At 42.4% G+C, this 24,467-nt stretch overlaps 1 long non-coding RNA gene across 1 annotated transcript; it reads left to right on the top strand.

The window, feature by feature from the left end:
• The first annotated feature begins 1,098 nt into the window (after positions 1–1,098).
• On the top strand, positions 1,099–21,967 carry LOC144578206 (uncharacterized). The gene is made up of 5 exons (XR_013523610.1): positions 1,099–1,205; positions 5,520–5,643; positions 6,011–6,114; positions 19,708–19,824; positions 20,422–21,967. It is a non-coding gene; the product is annotated as an uncharacterized LOC144578206 (long non-coding RNA).
• Positions 21,968–24,467: the final 2,500 nt, after the last annotated feature.

Raw genomic sequence — 24,467 nt, 5'->3', positions numbered from 1 at the left:
CATCTGGGGTTTCTTTTTGTGTCTGATAGAGGTAGGGACCCAGTGTGACTCTTTTGCCGATAGCTAGCCACTTATCCCAGCACCATTGATTGAATAGGGCATCCTTTCCCCCTTGCTTATTGTTGTGGATTCTGTTGAGGATCAGATGGTTTTTGGTGTGTGGATTTACTTCTGGGTCCACTCTTGTGTTCCACTGTTATGTGTGGAAGCAAGTCCCCAGCTTTTCCATGAAATTTGAAATCAGTGGATGAGGTGCATCTGATGTAGTCTGGATGTCTTAGGATTGCTTTGGAAGAAATTCAGGGTGTTTCATGGTCCCATGTGAATTTTAGCATCATGTATTTATATTTATTTAAACAAATTTGCCAAATAGTAAAGGAATACAATGAGAGGATAGAGTGCAATGTTTTGGTCTTTTTTTTTTTTTTTTTTGAGACGGAGTTTTGCTCTTGTTACCCAGGTTGGAGTGCAATGGCGCAATCTTGGCTCACCGCAATCTCCGCCTCCTGGGTTCAGGAAATTCTCCTGCTTCAGCCTCCCGAGTAGCTGGGATTGCAGGCACGCGCCACCATGCCCAGCTAATTTTTTGTATTTGTAGTAAAGACGGGGTTTTACCATGTTGATCAGGATGGTCTCGATCTCTTAACCTCGTGATCCACCCGCCTCAGCCTCCCAAAGTGCTGGGATTACAGGCTTGAGCCACCGCGCCCGGCCTTGTTTTGGTCTTTACATACATTGTAGAATGATGAAATCAGGGTGTTTAGTGTCTCTGTTATTTCATACCATTGTTTATTCTTTTGTGGCAAGAAGCTTCTGTATCCTTCCTCAGGCAGTTTTGAAGATGCAATGATGCTGTTAACCCTGGTCACCCTGCTGTGGAATAGAAGAACAGGATTTCCTGCCTCTCATCTGTGTGGAACTTTGTACCCATTTCCAATCCCTGCCCATTCCCCTTCTTCCCCCTAACCTCTAGTAACCATGATTATGCTTTCTAGGTCTTTCAGGTAAAGTTGCTCAGCCTCTGCATGAGTGAGAGGATGCAAAGATTGTCTATCTCTGCCTGGCTCATTTTGTTTACCATCATGTCCTCCTGGTGAAACCATTAACTCCCATGGTGGGATTTTTATTGTATTTGTCTGGCTGAAGAATGTTCCAGTGTCTACGCATGGGACAGTTTCTTTATCCTTTCATCTGTGGATGGACGGGTAGGCTGATTTCTTATCTTTGCTATTCTGCATAGAGCTGGATTCCACCTGGGAATGCAGATGATGTCTTCCATGGCTTGATTTCATGTACTCTGTATATATGCCTAGTAGTAGAATTGCTGGATGAAATGATAGTTGTAGTTTTAAGGTTTGGAGGAACCTCCAAGTGGTTTCTTTAGTGTGGATACTAGTTTATGTTCCCACGAATTGTGAAGACAAGTTCCCCCTCTGTGAAAATCTACACCATCGTTTTTTGTCTTTTAATGTTTCAACTTTTGTGGTATGCATCCCATCATACCACACACACACACACACACACACACACACACACACACACACACGGAGCCAAGCCATTGCATTGTCTGTGGGTGTGGTTCCCCTAATTTTCCCTTTAGTGTTATGATTATTTTTTACCTTTTGCAGCTCATGTGTGTAGATACAGTTTTTCTAAAATATATGCCCAACCTATGTTTTCTTATAGGACCTTTGCAGTTTCAAGATTGAGTTTAGGTCTTTAATTCATTTTGTGCAATGTAAGGGTCCTATTTCAGTGTTTTGCCTGTGGATATTCAGTTTTCTCAAAATCATTGATTAAACCAGACTCTCCCTTTCCCATTGTGGTATCTTTTTGGTGTTTTGAAAAAAACGTATTCCCTACATATCATGTTGGGTTGAGTATTTGGCTGCCTCATTCTGTCTATTGGGTCCTCATTCTGTGTTTGTGACAGTCATGAATTGTTTGAATAATTATAGATTGTGTTTTTCATTTATTATTTTCTTGGCTTCTAACCTTGACTTTTTCTTTTAATGCTCTTCACTGTTATTATTATAGGCAAATAGGTACACATGCAGGTTAGTTACATCTGTTGATTGCCTCAGGGCTTGGGGTCCCAACAGAGGACCCCACAGGGTGGGTCTTCAGCACATGCTCACCCTCCCTTTTTTTTTTTTTCTGGTCTGGTAGTTATTCCCAGCGTCAGTTGTTCCCTTCTTTATGTTCGGGTGTATTCATAGTTTAGCTCCCACTTGTGAGAACACGCGGCATTTGGTTTTCTGTTAGGACCTTAGTTCACTTATGGTAATGGCCTGCGGCTCCATCCACGTTGCTGCCAAGGAAGTGCCTTTCTTTTATGGCTGCATAGGGTTCCGTGGTATGTAATAGATTTTTGTTATCTCATCAACTATTTTTTATTTATCTATTTAAATTTTTGAGACAGCCTCCCACTCTGTCATTCAGGCTGGAGTGCAGTGGCACAGTCACAACTCACTGCAGCCTTGACCTCCCAGGCTCAAGTGATCCTCCCACCTCAGCCTTCTCATTAGGTAGGACTACAGGTTCCTGCTACCGCATCTGGCTAATTTTTGCATTTTTTTGTAGAGATGGGGTTTTACCATGTTGCCCAGACTGGTCTTGAACTCCTGGCCTCAAAGGATCCACCTGTCTTGGCCTTTCAAAGTGCTAGAATTACAGGCATGAGCCACTGTGCCCAGCCTCATGGAGTATCACTTTTGTAGTACACTATTAACTGCACGAGTCACAGACCTGGCCCAAATTCAGAAGGAAGGAAAATAGACTCTCCCTCTCAATGACATCTCAGTGGGACCAGTAGCAAAAAATCTTCAGCCATTTTTAATTTACCACGGGTACTATTTTCCAAGATAGGGTATACACCTTAAATCAATTATTGTTACATAACACTGCTGTGTCTTCACTTGGTGTAAGGGATGGAAAATAGAGACAGCACTACCTTCTTCGTGACCCTTTGTGACTCACCTGAAATTTATGCTCTGATCCCTGCAATTTCAAGCTCTACATGTTAAGAGGTCCCGGCTTCCAGAAGGAAATTCAGTGTGCCTAAGAGTCTCATTGAACTTTCAGCTATAGCTGCTGCCTGATCACTTTTATTTCTGGTGCCAAGAAACAATTCAGAAGAGAAAAATTCACAACCTGCAGGGAAAATTGACTCTGATTATCAGTGGGTGGTTGGCCTGCTGCCACACAATAGCATAGGGAAGAATCTACTTGGTGCTCAGTGATCCAGTGCTTTCTCAAATGAAACAAACTTTATGTCAAAAACAAGTTGATCTGTGCAGTGTAAGGGATTAACTTTAGTGAATACTGTGGTGCTTTGCCAATATCCTTTCTTAGGAATGATTTACCCATCACCTGGCTGCTGGTGGTTCCCAGCTGCATCCCATTCTATCATCGTCGTTCACCATGTTGGTGAAGGAAGAATGCCTTACCCTGAGTAGCACAAGGTAGCTGAACACATGACACTTGCACTAGACAGATGTCATCAACAGCAGTTTGTGAGTGACATATACTCATGGTCTGGGCAAGAGGACACCATACACCAGGCAGCGCCACACGAGGGGTGCACTCAGGAATAGAGTAAAGCAGAGGGACACAGAGGCATGCTTTATAGGAACAAGGGGGTGTGGTGGACTCTGGTGCCTGTGGGAGGCTGTGGTTGGCTTGTTTACATTATGGGCTGGCAGGGGCTGGAGACACATGAGGTTGAGGATTGATGGAGGACACTGGTTCAGCCGACAGGGGAACAAGCCAGCCAGGAGCAGGGGAACTCACGGGGCTCCTTTGGGGCCTAGAAGCCTCAAAGATGTTGAAGCACACTTGAACGTTGTTCTTCTTCACTTTTGAGCCTATGTATGTGGATGTTTTCAGTATTCACATCCACTCTAATTAAAGGAAGATTTGCCGTTCCAATAAATGCACTTCACAGGTCAGTTCTGGGGAGGAGACCCCTAAAATGCAATGAGCATTGTATTGTCTCTTCAGGAAACTGTAGTCAAAAAGCCACAAAACCAAAAGGAATCTTTCTACCATGCCACTTTATAACCAGGAAGGCGATTTGGGGTCATAACCATTTAGAAGGAAAATGAAGATACATGCAGTAAGAATAGTATACAATAATTCATTAAAATCACCTTTACACATTCATTTATCAAGTTCAAAGTTATATCCTAGATCAGGGTTGGTGAGTTTTTTTTTTTCTTTGTATTTGCTTGTGTCTGTGAATTCTGTTTCAGTGGAAAGGACCTACTACATTAAGCCTTAACCTGGTGTCTTGGTAATTGACCTAATGAGATTTGGATTTGACTGGGAGATTAGATGATCCACTAAATATGATGAACAAATAAAGGTAACTTTTCTTTGGGAGGCTGAGGTGGGAGGATCACAAGGTCAGGAGTTGAAAACCATCCTGGTCAACATGATGAAACCCTGTCTCTATTAAAAATATAAAAATTAGCTGGGCAGGGTGACAGACATCTGTAATCTCAGCTACTTAAGAGGCTGAGGCAGGAGAATTGCTTGAACCCAGGACGTGGAGATTTCAGTGAGCTAAGATCACACCATTGCATCCCAGTCTGGGTGACAAAGCAAGACTTCATCTCAAAAAAAAAAAAAAGTAACTTTTTCTTTTCCACATTTCATTCACGATGTGAAAGGCTGTGGCCCTGGTGTTCGAGGAGCCCCTTGTCTGAAGCTGCTGCTGCTCATGAACAGGCAGATTCTCTGCACAGCAGCCCTCATTTCTAGAGGGAAACCTTGTCATTGCTGTGAAGAAAAATGTTTAATGCTCAAACCAGGGGCAACTTAGGCTTTTCCAGAGTTGGCCTTTCTGAGATACTGTAATTAAATTGAAAAGGTAGTTATTCTGGGATTAAACTAGGAAATCACATCTTTCTATTTTATCTGACTTAATTGGGTCCTGCTGTTATTAATCCACATGAATATGGCCTTTTTGCTAAAGCATACTTTCCCTAGATGCTGAACGTGGAGGCTTACAGTTTTGGGAATGGCTTGGCAGAATTCCTCTTTGGAAATTGGTGAAGATGGGCAAAGTGTAGATCCAAGAAGATGGAGGGTCCCCAAAAATAAAAAGGTGCACTCAGAAAACTACACACTTAGTGTCATTATATACAATGGGCAGCACACAGGCCCCTGCTATTCCTTCATCAAGGACAGGTGGGGAGGATCTCGGAAGATGGTGCGCACTCATCTACTGGGCCAGCAGCCTCTCCCCTGCTCTCTCTGCCTTCCTTATCTCACCTTTATGATGCAGGACATATTGGCTTTGTTCTTTCACCTCATTTCATTCTGAATTTTTTAAGCTTGATGTAACTGGTTTTACTCTTTCAATTTGAAAAGTTTACTCTATAAATTGAAATAATTGTTGCTACATTTTTCTTAGATGTTTAAAATGGTAGTCAGCTGCTTTATTTGTAAACAGAGCTTAGAAATAAAAGGCGGGGATGAGGATGCTTGTTTTTTGTTTGATCTCTCGGTTCTAGGGGATGTGGAAAAGGAAAGTGCTATAAATTGAATGACACAGTTACAGAAGACTTAGACCTAAATGATGAGCCCTGGAGTGTGAATGCTTTGGTGAAGAAAATAGAGCAAAAGTTTATGATCAAGGTAAGGATTTACAAATGGATAATTTCCATTAGTTTTGGTTTTTAATTTAGTTTTCTATAAAATTGGAAGTAGGATTCTTTAAATTGAAAATGGAATGGACTTTATTTTTTCCTAGTACTGCTGCTCTAGCTGTAGAACCATGAGTAGGTGGGGAATGAAATGAATATCAAAGAGAAACTAATAAAGAAATCTAACCTTAAAAGTAGTTTCAGAAGAAGTATTTGTCCACTAAAATTTTCAAATTTCTTTTTAACTTATGTAGGAATATAATAAATTAGAGAACCTATTTTTAGCACCTGCCTTTTACCACTGTATTGATTCGTCAGTGTGGCAAAGCAGTCTTTACCTCCAAACCCCCCACTCCCAGGACAAAAAAATGTATGAGGAAAAGTACATCAAAAAATCCAACCACGAGGAAGATGGCGCTGTAGGACCAACTCAGGATTGCAGCTCCCAGTCAATCCGCAGAGGGTGAGTGGATGCCACATTTCCATATGGATCTTTATTGTCCACAGACTAGGAGACTCCCAGGTGTAAGAGCCCCATGGGCCATGTGGCAGTTTGGGCCAGCGCGACTGTTTGGGCCGAGGCCACAGTGCGGCGACACTCTGTACGAAATACGCTGGTTTGGTTGCCCTGTTAAACTTCCGAAAGAGATTTCGGAAGGCAGATTAGCATGTTCATCTGATTAAATGAGACTTAAACAGAAAGCCAGCCCAGGAGATTCCCGGGCAGCAACGTGGTTTGAGCCAGCGTAGTGGGTCGGTCGCTGCATGGGAAATCACACAGATCCCAGCGCCCTTGCAGCAGGCGACTGGAACACCTGGGAGAGAGTCAACCACTCAACTTAAAAAAAAAAAAAAGAAAAAAGGGCTCCGAGGCAGGGAGCCAGGTGATCAGGCTCGGCAGGTCCCACCCCCACAAAAACAAACAAAACAGCAAAGGGAAACGCTCGGGGTTGAGAGTTTCACAGCAAGCACAGCGGAACCCAGGACGGTGCAGCTTGGAGGAGGAGGGCGTCCGCCATTACCGAGGCACTCGACCCCTATGGAGCTAAACTGCCATTGCTGATGCAGCCTGCCGTTGCTGAGGCAACCCGCCATTGCCGGGGCAACCCACAATAATAGAGAGAGTCCGCCACTACAGAGGCGAGCACACCCATATAAACAGGACTACAGGGAATTACACATGGCAGCAGGGTGGAGCCCACAGCAACAGGGTGGAGCCCACGGCAGCTCAGCATAGCCACTGCAGGCAAGCAGTGATTAGATTGCCCCCTTGCTGGGCAGCACAGTGCAACGGATACTCATAAATGGAGCCCTAACTCCCCAGGACAGAGCACCTGAGGAAAAAAAAGGGGCTTTTTGAGTTCTGGTGCAGCAGACTTAAATGTACCTACCTAACAGCCCTGAATGAACAACGGAACTCACAGCTCAGCACTTGAGCTCCTATAAAGTACAGACAGTCTCCTTAAGCAGCTCCCTGACCCCTGTATATCCAAAGAGTCACCTCACAAAGGACTGATCAGACATTTGGTGGGCATCATTCAGGGACAAAGATAGCAGAAGAAGAATCTGGTAGCAACCCTCATGGTTCCACAGCTGCTACAGGAGTTCCCCAGGCAAGTAGGGCCTGGAGTGGACCTCAGCAGTCCTACAGCAGTGGGGCCAGACTGTTAGAAGGAAAACTAAGAACAAATACTTCATCATCAACAATATGGACATCCACTCAGAGACCCAATCGGAAAATCAGCAACCACTCAGATGACAGGTGGATAAATCCACAAAGATGGGAAGAAACCAATGCAAAAAGGAGGAAAACACCCGAAACCAGAACACCTCACTTCCTACAAAGGACCAAAACTCCTCACCAGCAAGGGAACAAAGCTGGACGGAGAATGAGTGTGATGAAATGACGGAATAAGACTTCAGAAAGTGGGTAATGAGAAACTTCTGTGAGCTAAAAGAACATGTGAGCTAAAAAAGTCAATGCAAAGAAACTAAGAATGTTGAAAAAGATTTGAAAAAAGATTTGAGGAAATGATAACAAGAAAGGATAACTTAGAGAGGAATATGAGTGAATTGAAGGAGCTGAAAAACACAACATGAGAACTTCACAAAGCATGAATAAGTTTCAACAGCCGAATTGACCAAGCAGAAGAAAGGATATCAGAGGTCGAAGATTAACTCAATGAAATAAAATGAGAAGCTAAGATTAGAGAAAAAAGTGCAAAAAGGAATGAACAAAGTCTCCAAGAAATGTGGGACTATGTGAAGAGACCTAATCTACGTTTGATAGGTGTACCTGAATGTGATGAAGAGAATGAATCCAAGCTGGAAAATACTCTTCAGGATATTATCCAGGAAAATGTCCCCAACCTAGCAAGGCAGGCCAATATTCAAGTCCAGGAAATACAGTGAACACCACAAAGATATTCCGCAAGAAGAGCAACCCCAAGGCACATAATCCTCAGATTCACCAGGGTTGAAATGAAGGAGAAAATGCTAAGGGCAGCCAGAGAGAAAGGTCGGGTCACCCACAAAGGGAAGCTCATCAGACTCACAGCAGATCTCTCGGCAGAAACCCTACAAGCCAGAAGAGAGTGGGGGCCAATATTCAGCATCCTTAAAGAAAAGAACTTTCAACCCAGAATTTCATATCCAGCCAAACTGAACTTCATAAGTGAAGGAAAAATAAAATCCTTTGCAAACAAGCAAGTACTCAGAGATTTTTGTCACCACCAGGCCTGCTTTACAAGAGCTCCTGAAAGAGGGACTATACATAGAAAGGAACAACCAGTACCAGCCATTCCAAAAACATACCAAATGCTAAAGAGCATCAACAAAATGAAGAATCTGCATCAACTAATGGGCAAAACAGCCAGCTAGCATCAAAATGGCAGTATCAAATTTACACATAACAATATTAACCCTAAATGTAAATGAGCTAAATGCACCAATCAAAAGACACAGACTGGCAAATTGGATAAAAAGGCAAAACCATCGGTGTGCTGTATCCAGGAAACCCATCTCACAGGCAAGGATACACAAAGGCTCAAAATAAAGGGATGGAGGAAGATTTACCAAGCAAATGGAAAGCAAAAAAAAGCAGGAGTTGCAATTCTCGTCTCTGATAAAATAGACCTTAAAGCAACAAAGATCAAAAGAGACAAAGAAGGACATTACATAATGGTAAAAGGATGAATACAACAAGAAGAGCTAAGGATCCTAAATATATATGGACCCAATACAGGAGCACCCAGATATATAAGGCAAGTTCTTAACGACTTACAAAGAGACTTAGACTCCCACACAATAATAGTGGGAGACTTTAACACTTCACTGTCAATATTAGACAGATCAACCAGACAGAAAATTAACAAGGATATTCATGACTTGAACTCAGACCTGGAACAAGCAAACCTGATAGACATTTACAGAACTCTCCACCCCAAATCCACAGAATATACATTCTTCTCTGCACCACATCACACCTACTCTAAAATTGACCACATAATTGGAAGTAAAGCACTCCTCAGCAAATGCAAAACAACTGAAATCATAACAAACAATCTCTCAGACCATAGTGCAATCAAGTTAGAACTCAGAATTCAGAAACTAACTCAGAACCGCACAGCTTCATGGAAACTGAACAACTGGCTCTTGAATATTGATTGGATAAACAATGAAATGAAGGCAGAAATAAAGAAGTTCTTCGAAACCAACGAGAATGAAGACACAACATACCAGAATCTATAAAACACATTTAAAGGAGTCTCTAGAGGAAAATATATAGCAATAAGTGCCCACATGAGAAGAGTGAAGAGATCCAAAATTGACACCCTATCATCAAAATTGAAAGAGCTAGAGGAGCAAGATTAAAAAAACTCAAAACCTAGCAGAAGACAAGAAATAACTAAGATCAGAGCAGAACTGAAGGAGATAGAGACAGGAAAAACCCTTCAAAAAATCATAAATCCAAGAGCTGGTTTTTTGAAAAGATTAACAAAATAGACCACTAGCCAGACTGGTAAAAAGGAAAATAGAGAATAACCAAATAGATGCAATAAAAAATGATAAAGGGGAAATCACCACAGATTCCACAGAAATTCAAACCATCATCAGAGAATATTACAAACAACTCTATGCACATAAACTAGTAAACCTGGAAGAAATGGATAAATTCCTGGACACTTGTGTCCTCCCAAGCCTAAACCAGGAGGAAGCCGAAACTATGAACAGACCAATAACAAGGTCTGAAGTTGAGGCAGCAATTAAGAGCCTACCACATAAAAAAAGCCCAGGTCCAGATGGGTTCACAGCCAAATTCTACCAGACACACAAAGAGGAGCTGGTACTATTCCTTCTGAAACTATTCCAAATAATCCAAAAAGAGGGAATCCTTCCCAAATCATTTTATGAGACCAACATCATCCTGATACCAAAACCCGGCAGGGATCCAACAAAAAAAGAAAACTTCAGGCCAATATCCATGATGAACATAGATACAAAATTCTTCAATAAAATACTGGCAAGCCAATTGCAATAGCACATCAAAAAGCTTATCCATCATGATCAAGTAGGATTCATCCCAGGGATGCAAGGCTGGTTCAACATACGCAAGTCTATAAACGTAATTCACCACATAAACAGAACCAAAAACAAAAACCACATGATTATCTCAATTGACGCAGAGAAGGCCTTTGACAAAATTCAACAGCGCTTTATGCTAAAAACCCTCAATAAACTCGGTATTGATGGAACATATCTCCAAGTAATAAGACTATGACAAACCAACAGCCAATATCATACTGAATGGGCAAAAACTGGAGGCATTCCCTTTGAAATCTGGCACTAGACAAGGATGACCTCTCTCACCACTCCTATTCAATATAGTACTGGAAGTTCTAGCCAGAGCAATCAGGCAAGAAAAAGAAATAAAGGGTATTCAAATAGGAAAGGAGGAAGCCAAATTGTCTCTATTTTCAGACAACATGATAGTATACCTAAAAGACCCCATCGCCTCAGCCCAAAAACTCCTGAAACTGATAAGCAACTTCAGCAAAGTCTCAGGATATAAAATCAATGTGCAAAAATCACAAGCATTCGTCTACACCAATAACAGACTTAAAGAGCCAAATCAAGAACAAACTGCCATTCACAATTGCTACAAAAATAAAATACCTAGGAATACAACTTACAAGGAACGTAAGGGACGTCTTCAAGGAAAACTACAAACCACTGCTCAGCGAAATAAGAGAGGACACAAACAGATGGAGAAACATTCCATGTTCATGGTTAGGAAGAATCAATACTGTGAAAATGGCCATACTGCCCAAAGTAATTTACAGACTCAACACTATCCCCATCAAGCTACCATTGACTTTCTTCACAGAACTGGAAAAAACCACCTTGAACTTCATATGGAACCAAAAGAGAGCCCACATAGCCAAGTCAATTCTAAGCAAAAAGAACACAGCAGGAGGCATCACACTACCAGACTTCAAACTATACTACAAGGCTACAGTAACCAAAACAGCATGGTACTGGTACCAAAACAGAGATATAGACCAATGGAACAGAACAGAGGCATCGGAGTCAACACAACATATCTACAACCATACAATCTTTGATAAACCTGACAAAAGCAATGGGGAAAGGACCCCCTATTTAATAAATGATGTTGGAAAAACTGGCTAGCCATGTGCAGAAGGCAGAAACTGGACCCCTTCCTGACACCTTACACTAAAATTAACTCCAGATGGATTAAAGACTTAAACATAAGACCTGGCACCATTAAAACACTAGAAGAAAATCTAGGCAAAACCATTCAGGACATAGGAGTAGGCAAGGACTTCATGACCAAAACACCAAAAGCATTGGCAGCAAAAGCCAAAATAGATAAATGGGACCTAATCAAACTCCACAGCTTCTGCATGGCAAAAGAAACAGTCACTAGAGTGAATTGGCAACCAACAGAATGGGAAAAAATTTTTGCAGTTTACCCATCTGACAAAGGGCTGATATTCAGAATTTACAAAGAACTCAAACAGATTTACAAGAAAAAAACAAACAAGCCCATTCAAAAATGGGCAAAGGATATGAACAGACACTTTACAAAAGAAGACATACATGAGGCCAACAAACATATGAAAAAATGCTTATCATCACTGGTCATTAGAGAGATGCAAATCAAAACCACATTGAGATACCACCTCACGCCAGTTAGAATGGCGATCATTAAACAGTCTGGAGACAACAGATGCTGGAGAGGATGTGGAGAAATAGGAACACTTTTACACTGCTGGTGGGAGTGTAAATTAGTTCAACCATTGTGGAAGACAGTGTGGCAATTCCTCAAGGACCTAGAAATAGAAATTCCATTTGACCCAGCAATCCCATTACTGGGTATATATCCAAAGGACTATAAATCGTTCTACTGTAAGGACACATGCACATGAATGTTCACTGCAGCACTGTTTACAATAGCAAAGACCTGGAACCAACCCAAATGCCCATTGATGATAGACTGATCTGGGAAAATGTGGCACATATACACCATGGAATATTATGCAGCCATCAAAAATGATGAGTTCGTGTCATTTGTAGGGACATGGATGAATCTGGAGAACATCATTCTCAGCAAACTGACACAAGAACAGAAAATGAAATTCTGCATATTCTCACTCATAGGCGGGTGATGAACAATGAGAACACATGGACACAGGGAAGGGAGCACTACACACTGGGGTCTATTGGGGGGAATAGGGGAGGGACAGTGGGGGGGTGGTGCTGGGGAGGGATAGCATGGGGAGAAATGCCAAATGTGGGTAAAGGGGAGGAAGGCAGCAAAGCACACTGCCACGTGTGTACCTATGCAACTATCTTGCATGTTCTGCACATGTACCCCAAAACCTAAAATGCAATAAAAAATAAAAATTAAAATTAAAAAATCCAACCACAATTCACTATTTGAAAACCATCTTGCAGAGATCTTAGCATTTCTGAAGCCTAATTTTAAGATATTCTGGGGCATTTCTGAATTTCCACCATATTAGATTCACTGTATTAGAGTTCTAGATCATGCCTCTGTAGTCAGGCATTCGATGGTGGTAAATTTTAAGGATTAAATAGAGTATCACTGCCAGAAGTTACCTAGACTCGGCCCATCTGCAGAAATGGCCAAATGAGGCCAGGGTTGATCCCACCCAGTGCCACAGAACTTACTTCTAAATATTAATTGCCATTTGCTGAAATTTGCCTTCCATAGGATATTTACTCTCTTTCCCTCCTGCTGGTACTGAACAACTCTCTTATTTCCTGTCCCTTCTCCCCAGTATCACCCTCCAAATGAGGGATCAATTTTAGGGCCAGAACTGAGGTCCCTTGACTTCCACTCTAAGCAATACCCTTAAAAGACCCTCATTTTACCTGTACTTTGCACCTAACATATTTAGTGAGTAGATACTTGCAGGATTCACAGGCCATTTGTTTTAGATTGTCAAGAAAAGAAAATCTCTCTTAATGCCATGCAGTAAAGCAAACACACACACTCCTGTGCTCCAAAGATACTGAATGCCAGCATGCTCTTCCACCGGAGGGGAGGGGGTCTGATGAGAACTCTCTGGGATCACCAAAGAAGATTCGAGTCAGTGCTGTCCAGCAGGTGGCTGAGGGCCTCGAGAGTAAGTTTTTCCAGTGTGAACCCAAAATATCTGAGACAGGTCTCCATAAATTTGGAAAGTTTATTTTTGACATATGCCTAAGATGGTTGGGGTATACAGCCTCCTTTTACATGTTTTAGGGAGATGTGAGCCATCAATCAAAATATGTAAGATGTGTCTTGATTTTGTCCAGAAAGGTGGGACAATTCAAATCATGGGAGGGGGCTTCCAGGTCATAAGTAGGTAAGACAAATGATTGCATTCTTTTGAGTCTCTGATTAGCCTTTTTTTGAATGTGTAAATTGTGTATTTGGTAGGTCCAGAAGTGCTCCCAGTGGCCTTTCTCTGGATTAGTTATGCCTCTGACACCACATCTTTTCACCCACCTTGTTTTTTTTTTTGTTTTTTTTTTTGAGACAAAGTCTCATTCTTTTGCCCAGGCTGGAGTGCAGTGGCGTGATCTCAGCTCACTGCAACCTCTGCCTCCCAGCTTCAAGCGGTTCTACTGCCTCAGCCTCCCAAGTACCTGGGACTACAGGCTCCTACCACCATGCCCAGCTAATTTTTTGTATTTTTAGTAGAGACAGGGTTTCACAGTGTTAGCCAGGATGCTCTTGATCTCCTGACCTTGTGATCCACCTGCCTGGCCTCCCAAAGTGCTGGGATTACAGGCATGAGCCACTGCACATGACCTCACCCACCTTGTCTTATGAATCTTTCATGCCAGGCCACAGAGGTGGCTGAAGAACTGGAGCTAAGGACCCAGATGTGAATGTACACTCATGATTGGCCATCACCATCACTGAGCATGTGAGATGACATTAGAAAAGAGAGACATGGGGAGCAGGCAGTATGGAAACACATTGCTCAAATTAACTTATCTCGAGAGAGCAAATGAAGCTTCATAACTGTTGGGTAATGACTAATAAGATGATGGCCATTGTGTATTGTATACCTACTCTGAGCTACATGCTTTAAACAAATCTTCAATTCTTAAAAGACTCTCCAGGGGAGGAGATCTGGATCCAAGATGGCCGACCACTAACAGCTCAGGATTGTAGCTCCCAGTGAAAGCTCAGAGAACGAGACGCCGCCGCATCTTTAGGCGAATTTTCGTCACTCACCGATTAGCTGATTCCCAGTGGAGGAGCCCCACGGGTCGCCAGTGCAACTCTTGTGGCCGCCGCAGCGGTTTTGCCAGCGTCTTGGCGCAGCAGCTCTTCATGCAGAGCCAACGGGACTGCTTCCCCTACTGACCGGAGTTTGGAGCTCTGGGAAATCAGAGCCGCTTGTTGCGGACTCAAGAGGGAAGCAAGACCAGAGATTCCTGGGCAGAAGAGCACCATCAGTCTTACCGCTGCTATTTAGGCCGCCACAGTGGGTTGCTTGGATCCCAGCACTGGGAATCAATAAGTTGGACGTCGACTCAGAAACCTAATTAGAAAGGCGGTTCATCTATAATGAAGGGAAAAAAAACAGCCTAAGAAGGCCGAGTATACTCAAAATCAGAACCCATCAGCAATGGAACAAGCCCTGATGGAAAAGGACTCATCAGCAACCGAACAAGCCCTGATGGAAAAGGACTCATCAGTAACGGAACAAGCCCTGATGGAAAAGGACTGTGTTCCATTATCTGAAGCAGGCTTTAAAAGGTGGATGATAAGAAACTTCTGGGAGTTAAAGGAACTTGTTCTAACCCAATGTAAAGAAACTAAGAACTTGGAAAAAAGGTTAGATGAAATGTTGAAAAGAATAGACAATATAGAGAGGAATACAAATGAACTTATGGAGTTGAAAAATACAACACGAGAACTTAGTGAAATATGTACAAGCTTAAACAGCCGAATGGATCAAGCAGAAGAAAGGGTATCAGAGGTCGAAAACCAACTTAATGAAACAAAACGACAAGACAAGAATAGAGAAAAAAGGATAAAAAGGAATGAGCAAAGTCTCCAAGCAATATGGGACTATGTGAAAAGACCTAATATATGCTTGATTGGTGTACCTGAATGTGACGGAGAGAATCAATTCAAGCTGGAAAATACTCTCCAGGACATTATCCAGGAAAATTTTCCTAATTTAGCAAAGCAGGACACTATTCAACCCCAGGCAATACAGAGAACACCACAAAGATATTCCTCAAGAAGACCAACCCCAAGGCACGTAATCGTTAGATTCACCAAGATCGAAACGAAGGAGAAAATATTAAGGGCAGCCAGAGAGAAAGATCAAGTTACCCATAAAGGTAAGCCTATTAGGCTTACAGCAGATCTCTCAACGGAAACCCTACAAGCTAGAAGAGAGTGGGGGCCAATATTCAATATACTTAATCAACAGAACTTTCAGCCCAGAATTTCATATCCTGCCAATTTAAGCTTTACATTTGAAGGAAAAATAAAATTTTTTAGGAACAAGCAAGTACTCAGAGATTTTATTACCACCAGGCCTGCTTTACAAGAACTTCTAAAAGAAGCACTATACACAGAAAGGAACAACCAGTATGACCCTTTCTAAAAATACACCAAAAAGTAAAGAGCATTAACATAAAGAAGAATTTTTATCAACGAAAGGACAAAATAGCCAGTTAATATCAAATGGCAGCAACCCTAAATTTAAATCGACCAAATCTCCCAATCAAAAGATACAGACAAAATCTAACGGTATATCCAAAGATATACATAGACTCAAAATAAGGGATTGGAAAAAAAAAACGTACCAATCAAATGGAGAGCAAAAATAAATAAAAAGCAGGAGTTGCAATTTTCACATTTGACAAAATAGATTTCAAAGCTACAAGGATACAAGGGTTAAAGGATTAATGTAATAATAAGAGATCTTAACACCCAGATACATAAGACCCATAATGAGATTTAGATTCAACGAGACAGAAAATTGATAACGATATCTGGGACTGGAACTAAGATCCAGAACAAATAAACTCAATAGAGCTCTCCATTTTAAACACACAAAATATACATTATCCACAAAATCTAACGATATATCTAAAGATATACAAAGACTCAAAACAAGGGGATGGAAAAAAACTCACCAACCAAATGGAGAGCAAAAATAAATAAATAAAAAGCAGGAGTTGCAATTTTCACACTTAAACAAAATAGATTCCAAAGCTACAAGCATGCAAGGGTAAAAGGATTAATGTAACAATAAGAGATCTTAACACCCAGATACATAAGACACATAATGAGATTTAGATTCAACGAGACAACAAATTGATAACGATATCCAGGACTTGAACTCAGAGTCAGAACAAATAAACCCAATAGAGGTCTCCATTTTAAACACATAAAATATGCATTAACCACTTTAAACACTCAAAATATTGATCGGCCATTATTGAAACCCATTTTAGGAATGAAGTAATATTCCTTTTTCCCTCTTTTTCTTTTTTTCCCCTTCTTTTTCTTTTTTTCCCTCTTTTAAAAAAAAAAGAAAAGAAAATTATAAAAATACAAAAGAAAACAGGAAAAATATTTTTTGATTTTGTTTTTCATATCAGACAGGTAATGTGCTGATGTCATAGCAAGGTTTTTGAAGGTCTTTTGAAGTAAGATACATATCCTAGGCATTATTTTTAAACTAACAAATCTCATGACACAAAAATTAGAAATATCTGCCACACAAAACAAAAACAAAATCAAGATGGCTGCAAACTAGGAAAAGACTAACATCAGTAATGTTATGTCAGAAGTTTCCAAAATCAAGAATAAGTCTAACAACCCAGTAGAAAAATGGCAAGAGACAAAAAGAAAAACAAGTGATTTCTAAACATTCAAAAAAGTGTTCATCAGCAGTAATAATTAAAACAAGGGATTGTTACTTTTCATCCATTTGATTGGCAAAGATGTAAAAATGTACTAATACCCAATGTAGGTGAAAGTATGGAGACACTGGCACACTGGTGCCATCAACAGGAGTCAAAATTGGAGTGACTTCTTTTTGTTTGTTTTTGTTTCTGTTTTAGAGACAGAATTTCGCTCGTGTTGCCCAGGCTGGAGTGCAGTGGCACAATCTCAGCTCACTGCAACCTCCACCTCCCAGGTTCAAGCTACTCTCTTGCCTCAGCCTCCCAAGTAGCTAGGATTACAGGCATGTGCCACCATGCCCAGCTAATTTTTTACATTTTAGCAGAGACAGGGTTTCAAAAAAAAAAAAAAAAAAAAGACTCTCCGGGGGTGACAGCTTGTATTTCCATTTTTCAGATGAAAAATACTGAAGTTCAGAAAAAGAAAAGTGAACATCCAGTGTCACAGAGCATGGATTTAAATTCAGAATTTCTAACCAGTCTAGGCTTTTTACACTAATCAAAAGTGAGAAGCAAAGAATATATATATACACACATACATACATACATATATGATGATCCCAGCACTTTTGGAGGCTGAGGCTGAGGTGGGAGGATTGCTAGAGGACAGGAGTTGGAGATTAGCCTGGGCAAAATGGGCAATATAGTGAGGTCCTGTCTGTACAGAAAAAGTAAAAAGCCAGTTGTGATGCTGTGTACCTATACTGCCAGCTACTCCAGAGGCTAAGGCAGGTTGGAGTTCAAGGCTGCAGTGAGCTATGATTGCACCACTGCTTTCCAGCCTGAGTGACAGAATGAGATGCCTCTCAAAAACAATTTATATAAATAAGTAGAGATGTAGTGAAGAGCTGGAGGGGATTATAGGGTGAATCTAGGCAGGAACCAGAGCAAGAACTAAAGGAGCCATGTGTGTTGATTGATTTAAATTCAGGAGCTGTGAGGGCCACTGAAAGACCTTGTGTGGAGATTGATGTGATCTCACTGGCCTCCTAGCATAGCCCTAGCTAGCAGGGGTGGAGGGGATGGGTGGGAGGGAAAGAGAGTAGTTGGGAGGAGAGAGCAGGGCCCTACTGAGGCTTCAGAGTGAGGGTGGAGAGAGAGGCAGATTGAGATGCTGCTTAGAGGGTGAAACGGTGTGAGTAGAGATGCAGGCATGCGCAATGGAGTCTTTTGCCAATGTGAGAACAGGTGGCTCAGCTGAGACTCATGTGAAGGAACCCACAGGACTTGTGTCTCCCTATGTGTGTGGAGTGAGGGAGAGACCTTGGGGATGAGTCCTGGGCTTCTAACAGGGAGGGCAGATGACTGGCGCCTTTGGATGAGACACAGGACCTTCTTTTTCTAAAGTAGCAGAAGATGGGGGAGAAGATGCAGGGTGAGCCTGGATTTCCACCCAGTAAATGAGGTACCTGTGGGTTGTCCAAGGAGGGCAGCTGGGAGGTGGTTTTGTGTGTGGGTCTGAAGCTGCATCTAAGGCGCAGTATCGTAGGGGGAGCTAATGTGACAGGCCCAGATGTGCACACTGATGAGAGTGGAGGGCAGGGAGGCTACCCCTGAGCTTTCCAAAGGTCTGAGAAAAGATGAGAAGCCTGAGTAGAAACCTTTAGCTCATTAGAAAGAAACCAGAATACCAAGAAAACCACAATGTAACAATTCTCCAAAATACAATTAATTATATTTCAAAAGCAAAATTAGAAAAAGATATTCAGCTTCTCATTTCTACAATGAAATGTTTCATGGGATGAGGCTGCATTTTAGCATATTTAATACATCTGATTTGATGTGGGCAAGGCCCCCTCCAAAGACATCACTCCTAAAGTCTATGAAAGGAGGTGGGGTGTGAAGTCATCTCCTTCACTGGGACCCACACCCCTCCTTCTTCCCAGGGGTGAACTCCCCTCTCTCCATTCTCACTCTGAAGCCTCAGCAGGACCCTGCTCTCTCCTGCCTGATGGGCTTCCCATCAGGTCCCTTGCCCTTGCAGAGGGCACTGTGATGCTGCACATTGTGTTTGTGCAGTTCCCACAAGATTGGTCCTGATGAACCTCATCTGGGATCGCTTGATCTGGTCAGGCAGTCCTCAGACTCATCTGAAGTCTCCTCCTCCCTCATGTGTCCCACCGTGACCTCCATGCTCCTTGGTCTGGTCAGGTAGTTCCCACAAGATCTGGTCCTGATTAACCTCATCTGAGGTCTCCCCCTCCCTCATGTGTCCCATCGTGGCCTCCATGCTCCTTGGTCTGGTCAGGTAGTCCCCACAAGATCTGGTCCTGATTAACCTCATCTGAGGTCACCTTCTCCCTGTGGTGTTCCACCGTGGCCTCCACGCTGCTTGGTCTGGTCAGGCAGTCCTCAGACTCATCTGAGGTCTCCTCCTCCCTCATGTGTCCCACCGTGGCCTTCATGCTCCTTGGTCTGGTCAGGTAGTCCCCACAGAATCTGGTCCTGATTAACCTCATCTGAGGTCTCCCCCTCCCTCATGTGTCCCACCGTGGCCTCCATGCTGCTTGGTCTGGTCAGGTAGTCCCCACAAGATCTGGTATGGACGAACCTCATCTGGGGTCTTGTTCTTCCTTAGGTGTCCCACCATGGCCTCCACGCTGCTTGGTCAGGAGCAGTTTGGGTGACCCCTTTTTGCCTGCCTGCTCCACGCCTTCTGCCAACTCCAGGCAACAGCATCCTATGCTTTCTCCAGGCAAGTGTCCCTGTGGTACCACCCTTCTAGAGTAGATCTTGTTCTTATTGTCCATCCACCCCACCCCACTCCCACTTCTCAGGATCTTATTTCACACTCCACCCCCTATTCACCCCACCCCACTCCCACTTCTCAGGATCTTATTTCACACCCCACCCACTATCCACCCCACCCCACTCCCACTTCTCAGGATCTTATTTCACACCCCACCCACTATCCACCCCACCCCACTCCCACTTCTCAGGATCTTATTTCACACTCCACCCCCTATTCACCCCACCCCACTCCCACTTCTCAGGATCTTATTTCACACCCCACCCACTATCCACCCCACCCCACTCCCACTTCTCAGGATCTTATTTCACACCCCACCCACTATCCACCCCACCCCACTCCCACTTCTCAGGATCTTATTTCACACCCCACCCCCTATTCACCCCACCCACTCCCACTTCTCAGGATCTTATTTCACACTCCACCCCCTATTCACCCCACCCCACTCCCACTTCTCAGGATCTTATTTCACACCCCACCCACTATCCACCCCACCCCACTCCCACTTCTCAGGATCTTATTTCACACCCCATCCCCTTCCAGTGCTCAACTCATCTGCCTGGGCTTCTCAGCACCTGCCTGGTCACTGGAACTGCCCCTGCACAGGGCCTGGAAAGGACTCACCACCAAGTGGCAGACCCAGGAGGCAATGAACATGTGACTGGATCTCATCTTGGCCAATCATTCCCTAAAAGAAATTTTGTAAGGAGTCAGAAGCCTCTCCCACTTAAAAGCAGATATCCAGAATCCAAACTTTGTATCTGTCTCAGGAAACAAGGTTTTCTATGTGAGAGAACATTTTGGCCAATGTGGCAGTATCACCAATGTGATAACATAGATGGAATGGCTTTTTCCCATTCTAAGTAAATGGTGACTTTAGAGGTTTTTTAAAAAAACATTTTATTGTTGTAAAATACTTGTAATATAAAATTTATCATCTTAGGCATTTTTAAGTACACAATAGTCATGTTAAGTATATACACATTGCATGAAACCTGTCTCCAGAACGTCTTCACGCACATGAAACATCTCTGCATTTCCCCATCCCTCCTGCCCCTGGCAGCCCCCATCTTACCTTTTATTTCTGTGAATGACTCTAGATACTTCATATAATATCATTTACTTTAAAAGTTCTAAAAGTGAGAGGACGATCCAAGATGGCCGATCGCTAACATACCGGGATTGCAGCTCTCAGGGAAGGTGCGGAGAACTAGAGGACGCCACACTTTCAGACAAATTCTGGTCGCTCACGGAGCAGGAGATCCCCCAGTGGAGAAAACACATGGGTGGCCAGCGCGACTCTCGTGGCCGGTGCAGCGGTTCCGCCGGCACCTTGGCGCGGCAGCTCTCGGAGCAAAGTAAACAGGTTCGGAGGACCGGCCCGGGTCCCCAGCAGGACACCAGAGCCCCGCAGCGGCTTTGACGGCACCTGGCACGGGAGCGCTTGGCGCAGAGTAAACAGGACCGGTTCCCCTTCTGACCGAGGTTTGGAGCCCCAGGAAGGCAGAGTCACCTACTATGGACACAAGAAGGAAGCCAGACAGGAGAATCCTGGGCAGAAAAGCACCATCAGTTTTAACGCCACTGCTCTGGCCCTGGGAACTAACAACATGGACGTCCACTCAAGAGACCTAATCTGAAAGTTGGTAATTTCAAAGAGACAGGAGGGTAAATTTACAATGACGGGAAGAAACCAGCGTAAAAAAGCTGAGAATACTCAAAATCAGAACGCCTCTCCCTCTAAAGATGATCACAGTTCCACATCAACAATGGAACAAGGCTTGATGGAGAACGAGCGCATCGCAATGACAGAATCACTCTTCAAGGAATGGATAATAACAAACTTCGGTGAGTTAAAAGACCATGTTGTAGCCCAACGTAAAGAAACTAGGAACTTTGAAAAAAGGTTTGATGAAATCCTATTGAGAATAGACAACTTAGAGCGGAGTATGAGTGAATTAATAGAACTAAAGAATACAATACAGGAACTCCGAGAAGTATGCACAGGTTTAAACACTCGAATTGTTCAAGCAGAAGAAGGGATATCAGAGGTCAAAGTCCAACTTAATGAAATAAAACGTGAAGAAAAGATTAGAGAAAAAAGGATAAAAGGAATGAGCAAAGTCTCCAAGAAATGTGGGACTATGTGAAAAGACCAAATTTACGTTTGATAGGTGTACCTGAATGCGACGGAGAGAATGAATCCAAGCTGGAAAATACCCTTCAGGATATTATTCAGGAAAATTTTCCTAAACTAGCAAAGCAGGTCAACATTCAACCCCAGGTAATACAGAGAACACCACAAAGATATTCCTCAAGAAGAGCAACCCCAAGGCACATAATCATTAGATTCACCAGGGTTGAAACGAAGGAGAAAATACTAAGGGCAGCCAGAGAGAAAGGTCAGGTTACTCACAAAGGCAAGCCTATCAGACTTACAGCAGATCTCTCAGCAGAAACTCTACAAGCCAGAAGAGAGTGGGGGCCAATATTCAACATTCTCAAAGAACAGAACCTTCAGCCCAGAATTTCATATCCAGCCAAACTAAGCTTCACAACTGAAGGAAAAATAAAATCTTTTATGAACAAGCAAGAACTCGGAGATTTTATTACCACCAGGCCTGCTTTACAAGAGCTTCTGAAAAGAAGCATTACACACAGAAAGAAACAACCAGTATTAGCCTTTCTAAAAATACACCAAAAAGTAAAGAGCACCAACATAAAGAAGAATTTACACCAACGAATGGATAAAACAGCCAGTCAACATCAAATGGCAGTAACCCTAAATTTAAATTGACTAAATCCCCCAATCAAAAGACACAGCCAAAACCCAATGGCATTTTACATCCAGACCTGTTTCACATGCAAGGATACACAAAGACTCAAAACAAAGGGATGGAGAAAGATTTACCAACCAAATGGAGAGCAAAAATAAATAATAAATAAATAAAAAGCAGGAGTTGCAATTCTCGTATCGGAGAAAATAGATTTTAAAGCAACAAAGATATAGTGGTAAAAGGATCAATGCAACAACAAGAGCTAACGATCCTAACACCCAGATACGAGACTTAGATTCAATGAGACAGAAAATTAATAAGGATATCAAGGACTCAAACTCAGATCCGGAACAAGTAAACTTAATAAATATTCATAGAGCTCTCCGCTTCAAATACACAAAATATACATTCTTGTCAATACCACATCACACCTACCCATAAGTTTAAATGAAACATTGATTGGCCATTATTAATACTCAATTTTTTTCAAAATAAAGCAATATTTCCATTTACTCTCCCTCTTTCTCTTCCTCTTTCTTCCTCTCCTTTACTTATTTTTTTTTTCTTTCCTTCTCTCAAAAAAAAAAGAAATCAACTTGTAAACCTCTAGATCCAGGTCAGCAATGTCTCTCTCATTGCTTGATTTCCTTCCTTCCCTTCCCTCCCTCCCTCCCTCCCCGCTTCCTCCCTTCCTCCCTTCCTTCCTTCATCCCTTCCTTCCTCCCTACCGTCCTTCTTCCCTCCCTTCCTGCCTTCCTCCCCCCTCAAAAAAAAAAAAAAAAGTTCCAAAAGTATGCCCAGGATGGGGGAATTAACCAACCCAAGTTTAGTGAGCACCTCAACACCAACTTTAAAGCCTGTGTTCTTCTCCACCTGGCTTCATTCATTCATTCTGGACACCATGTGCTGTGGGATGTGTTTGAGTGTCTGGGAGACAGTATTGAATGTTTTCCTATTTATTATTGAGAATCATCTGTGCTACAAATATATTTTCTGTGTGGCTTGCCTTGTTAAGTCTCTTAATGCTGTCTTTTTGACACTGAAACTTTAAATGTGGTCAGATATATTAGTCTTTCCCTTTATGGTTACTCCTTCTTCACTGCCACTTATGGCATCTTTTCCTAATTTGATGTCCTGAAGATATTTTTCTGTTATCTTCTAGATTAGTGCCATCCAATAAAAATATGAAGTGAGACACATATTGTCTATCTAGAATAAATATTGTCTATCTAGACTCAATATCTAGTATCCACATCAAGAGAGAAAAAGGAATCTGATAAAGCTAATTTTAATATTTTATTTAGCTCAATATATCCAAAGTATGATTTCAAAGTTTCAATATAAAAATGGAAACATTTGACATTGTTTTCCTACTGTTTAAAATTTCAGTGCAAGTTCTACACTTAATAGTACACCTCAAGTGTTCAGCAGCCAGGAATGGGCAGAGTAATTGTGGAATACTTATTGCTTTTGCCCTTCCACATTTAGACCTGTGTTCCACCTGACATTGATGTTTGAGTGTAGTGTGAGGTCAGAATCCAGCTTGTTTTTTCCAAATGAGTATCCAATCGAACCAACACCAGTTTATTGAAAAGACAGTCCTGTCCCCACTGTTCTGCTCTGCCGCTGTAGTCTTTAAGTGCCCGCATATGTGGGAGTCTCCTTCTGCTCTCTATTTTGTGTCATTTGTCTACTTGCCTATGCTTTCCCCATCCGACACTATCTTAATTACTGTAATTTTCCTGATGAGTTCTGATATCTGGTGGGAAGAATGTCTTAGGAGAGTGTTGGCTAACCTTGGTTTTTTGCATT

Source organism: Callithrix jacchus, chromosome 1, assembly GCF_049354715.1.
Source record: "Callithrix jacchus isolate 240 chromosome 1, calJac240_pri, whole genome shotgun sequence".
Taxonomy (NCBI): domain Eukaryota; kingdom Metazoa; phylum Chordata; class Mammalia; order Primates; family Cebidae; genus Callithrix; species Callithrix jacchus.
Note: the sequence above shows the minus strand (reverse complement) of the source record. Positions and strands in the feature narration are given on the sequence as shown.